The sequence below is a fragment of the Carcharhinus amblyrhynchos genome, unplaced genomic scaffold (assembly GCF_965287045.1).
Source record: "Carcharhinus amblyrhynchos unplaced genomic scaffold, sCarAmb.v2.hapA scaffold_614, whole genome shotgun sequence".
NCBI classification, from domain to species: domain Eukaryota; kingdom Metazoa; phylum Chordata; class Chondrichthyes; order Carcharhiniformes; family Carcharhinidae; genus Carcharhinus; species Carcharhinus amblyrhynchos.
The window spans coordinates 86038-91018 of NW_027650354.1; the positions used below are offsets into that span (position 1 = coordinate 86038).

A 4981-nucleotide genomic window follows, 5' to 3' on the forward strand; every position below is an offset into this window, starting at 1 on the left:
TACTTGATTACCAACTTTCAGGGATCTATGTACACATACACCTAGATCCCTCTGTTCATCCACACTATTCAAAGTCCTCCCGTTAGCCCTATACTGAACACATCTGTTACTCCTACCGAAATGAATTACCTCACATTTCTCCACATTAAACTCCATCCGCCACCTCTCGGCCCAGCTCTGCAACCTATCTAAGTCACCCTGCAAACTATGACACCCTTCCTCACAATCTACCACACCTCCGACTTTGGTGTCATCAGCAAATTTACTAATCCACCCAACTATACCCTCATCCAGATCATTAATAAAAATTACAAACAGCAGTGGCCCCAAAACAGATCCCTGAGGCACACCACTCGTAACCGAACTCCATGACGAATATTCACCATCAACCACCACCCTCTGTCTCCTATCCGCTAGCCAATTCCTGATCCAAGTACCTAGATTACCCCCAATCCCATACATCTGCATTTTCTGCAGAAGCCTACCATGGTGAACCTTATCAAACGCCTTACTAAAATCCATATATACCACCTCAACTGCCTTACCCCTATCCACCTCTTTGGTCACTTTCTCAAAGAACTCAATATGGTTAGTAAGGCACGACCTTCCCGCTACAAAACCATGCTGACTATCTCCAATCAATTCATTACTCTCCAAATAACTATAAATCCTATCCCTAATAATTCTTTCTAAAACCTTGCCCACAACAGAAGTAAGACTCACCGGTCTATAATTCCCGGGGAAGTCTCTGTTCCCCTTCTTAAACAATGGGACAACATTCGCTATCCTCCAATCTTCCGGTACTATACCAGAGACCAACGATGACCTGAAGATCAGAGCCAGAGGCTCTGCAATCACCTCTCTGGCCTCCCAGAGAATCCTAGGGTAAATCCCATCCGGACCAGGGGACTTATCTATTTTCAAGCCCTCTAGAATATCCAGCACATCCCCGGTTTCAACTGCAATACTTTCTATTTTACACCCCTGCACCCCAGTGTCCTCCACAACTATATTCATGTCCCCCTGCGTGAACACCGAAGAGAAATATTGGTTCAATGCCTCTCCAATCTCCTCCGGTTCCACACACAACTTCCCTCTACTGTCTGTAACTGGCCCTAATCTTGCCCTAACCAACCTTCTGTTCTTGACATACCTATAGAACGCCTTAGGATTCTCCTTAATCCTATCAGCCAAAGTCTTCTCATGTCCTCTTTTAGCCCTTCTTAACTCACTCTTTAACTCCCTCCTAGCCAATCTAAAGCTTTCTAATGCACTACCTGAGCCCTCAAGCCTCATCCGAACATAAGCCTCCTTTTGCTTCCTAACCAACGAATCAACTTTTTTAGTACACCACGGTTCCCTAGCCCTACCAATTCCTCCTTGCCTGACAGGGACATACCTATCACAGACCCGCAGTAGCTGTTCCTTGAAAAAATTCCACATTTCGGACGTTCCCAGTCCCTGTAATCTCCTAGTCCAACCTATGCTTCCTAATTCTCTCCTAATAGCCTCATAATTACCCTTCCCCCAGCTAAAACTACTGACCCGAGGTTCATGCTCCGGTTTCCTCCCACAGTCCAAAGATGTGCGGGTTAGGTTGATTGGCCATGCTAAAATTGCCCCTTAGTGTCCTGGGATGTGTAGGTTAGCGGGATTAGTGGGTAAATGTTAAGGGATATGGGGATAGGGCCTGGGTGGGATTGTGGTTGGTGCAGACTCGATGGGCCGAAGGGCCTGTTTCTGAACTGTAGGGTTCTATGTTCTATGCCTATCCCTATCCATCACTAAGGTGAACGTAACCGAATTGTGGTCACTATCACCAAAATGCACACCAACTTCCAAGTCTAGCACCTGGTCTGGCTCATTACCCAGCACCAAATCCAATATAGCCTCACCTCTAGTTGGCCTATCTACATACTGAGTCAAAAAACCTTCCTGCACGCTTTGTACAAACACTGACCCCTCTAACGAGCTAGAGCTATAGCAATTCCAATCAATATTAGTAAAGTTAAAGTCCCCCACAACAATTACCCTATTACTTTCACTCCTAACCAGGATTGACTCTGCAATCCTTTCCTCAACCTCTCTAGAACTTTTAGGAGGTCTATAAAAGACTCCCAACAGGGTGACCTCTCCTCTCCTATTTCTAATCTCCGCCCATACCACCTCAACAGACAAGTCCTCATCAAACTTCCTCTCTGACACTGTGATACAGTCCTTGACCAATAATGCTACCCCTCCCCCCCTTCTACCTCCTTCTCTACTCCGACTAAAGCATTTGTACCCCGGGACCTGCAACATCCATTCCTGACCCTGCTCTATCCATGTCTCTGAAATGGCCACAACATCAAAGTCCCAGGTACTGATCCACGCTGCAAGTTCATCCACTTTAATGCGAATACTCCTCGCATTAAAGTATATACATTTCAAACCCTGCTCCGCCCCACCCCCACAATGCCGTGCATTGCCGTCCCCTTCTATGCCCCCCTCACTTTCACCCCCTCTACTCAGGATCCCATCCCCCCTCTGAATCAGTTTAAACCTCCCTGCATAGCCTTCACAAATTTACCCCCCAGGATATTTGTTCCCCTCTGGTTCAGGTGTAGACCATCACTCTTATAGAGGTCCCACCTTCCCCAGAATGAGCCCCAATTGCTCAAGTACCTGAACCCCTCCCTCCTGCACCATCCCCTCAGCCACAAGTTCAAACTTTCCCTCTCTCTATTCCTCTCTAAACTATCCCGTGGCACAGGCAAGAGTCCAGAGATAACCACTCTGTTTGACTTGGCCTTTAGTTTCCACCCCAACTCCATGAAACTCTGCTTAATATCCCCTTCCCTTAGCCTCCCTATGTCATGTGTCCCCACATGAATTATAACTTAACTTGGGGTTGATCACCCTCTCCCTTAAGAGTCTTGAATATCCTCTCTGACACATCCCGGACCCCAGCCCCTGGTAGGCAACACACCAGCCCTGAGTCCCTACCATTACTACCAACTCTCCTATCCGTCCCCCTAACTGTGGAGTCCCCAATCACAAGGCCCAATCTTTTGCATCCCCTAACCACCTGAGCTTTTACAATAGGCTCACCCCCAGAGTCCTGCTCCCTTTGGCTATCCCCAGTTGATTCCTCCTCAACTGTAGCCTCCAGGACCGAAAACCTATTTTGGAGGGGAACAGCCCCAGGGGATTGACCCCTCAGTTGCTTCTTTCCCCTCCTCTTGGCAGTGACCCAAGACTGATTTCTAGGAGTTACTATCTCCTTATAACTCCTATCAATGTCCACCTCTGCCTCCTGAATTATGCGGAGTTCCTCTAATTCCACCTCCAGCTCCTTTACACGCTCCTCCAGAAGCTGCAATCTAACACACTTCTTACAAGTAAAATCCCCTGAAACACTACTGGAGTCCCTCAACACATACATCCCACAGGAGATGCAGCACACTGCCTGAACTGCCATCCCTGAAACAATTACCAGCAGAAAAAAAAACAAAAAAAACAAAAAAAAACTTTCCCACACTTATAATTTAGGTTAGAGGAGGTGGAAGGGTGGGATTCTCTACCAGTGTAGAGGATCGGGTATCCTCTCTGGACTAATTTATAGGATTAGGGGCTCAAGAAAAAAAAACTACAACTACCGGTAAGCGTCCTAGTGACGACTTCCGGTTTCTAACTAATTTAAAACAAAACCGCCAAAAAACTCGCGACTTAAATTAGAAATAAACAGTTAAACAAAATAAACAGAAAAATGTACCTTTTATGCTGCCTTTTCACACGCCCAAAAATCGCTGCCTCTGGATACTGCTCCTCAGGAACAATGAGGCCGGTTCACGGAGGTAAGTCTTTTCAGATATTTGAGGAATAAAGTCTATTTCTGTAAAACTATGAGAAATGTTATGGAGGTGGGAACAGGCTGTCTCACTGATGATCCAGAGATGTGGTTGGAAACTCATTTCAGAGTCATATATAACACCAAGTTTACAGTCTGATTCACACTGACAGGGAGTTAGTTGCTGTGTTTTATGAAGAGTTAGACAATGATACAGTCTGTGTGTTCTGAGTGACACATATGTTAACTTTTGATAGTGGATTGAATATATTATGGAAATGAGAGTTTACAAATCCGATGGTTTCAATGTTCCATTTGGAAAAATAATCTGTTTTTGTATATTTAATTTGGTGTATAATTGTAGAGCAATTAATTAGCAAAAATGTAAATAACAGAATCGATAAATGAGAGACGCAACCCGTGAGCGTGATGTGTATCTGTGGTATTGGCAGCTGAGTTTCTGTGTGTTTGTCAGTGAGATTATACTCTTAGGGATCATTTCTATAGTGTTTTCTGAGAGAAATGTGTTTCTAAAGTGTGTGGTCTCACAATCCATGAGGAGAATTTCTAGTGTTCTCTTCTGAGCAGGAAGCTGGTACTGAGTGTTACTGTTAGTAACTGCTCAGTGTCATTGATGAGTGTTCCTTCTCTCTCTTGTAGAGAGGTGGAGGAAGAGAGCACAGTCTGAGTGGATTGTCTGTAAAATTAACAAAAGGAAACATTTGATTTGGAATTGTGTGTATGAGATATTGCAGCAGAAAGAGTTGTGTCTGTGCTCCTTCTGAAACACGTGTCCCTTTTAATTGTGTTTTCACACACCTTGTATGCTGAGGTCTTTCAAATACTTATCTTAATTCTTAAGTGTAGAAGGTTCTGATTTGATTTGATTTATTGTTGTCACATGTATTAGTATACAGTGAAAAGTATTGTTTCTTATCCATTATACAGACAAAGCATACCGTTCATAGAGAAGGGAACCAGAGAGTGCAGAATGTAGTGTTACAGTTATAGCGAGGGTGTCGAGAAAGATCAACTTAGTGCGAGGTAGGTCTAAAGTCTGACAGCAGCAGGGAAGAAGCTGTTCTTGAGTCGGTCGGTACGGGACCTCAGAGTTTTTTATCTTTTTCCTGACAGAAGATGGAAGAGAGAATG

At 44.6% G+C, this 4981-nt stretch overlaps 1 non-coding gene across 1 annotated transcript; it reads left to right on the plus strand.

The window, feature by feature from the left end:
* Positions 1-4305: 4305 nt before the first annotated feature.
* Positions 4306-4522, plus strand: LOC145339697 (small nucleolar RNA U3). The gene has a single exon (XR_013886053.1). It is a non-coding gene; the product is annotated as a small nucleolar RNA U3 (small nucleolar RNA).
* Positions 4523-4981: the final 459 nt, after the last annotated feature.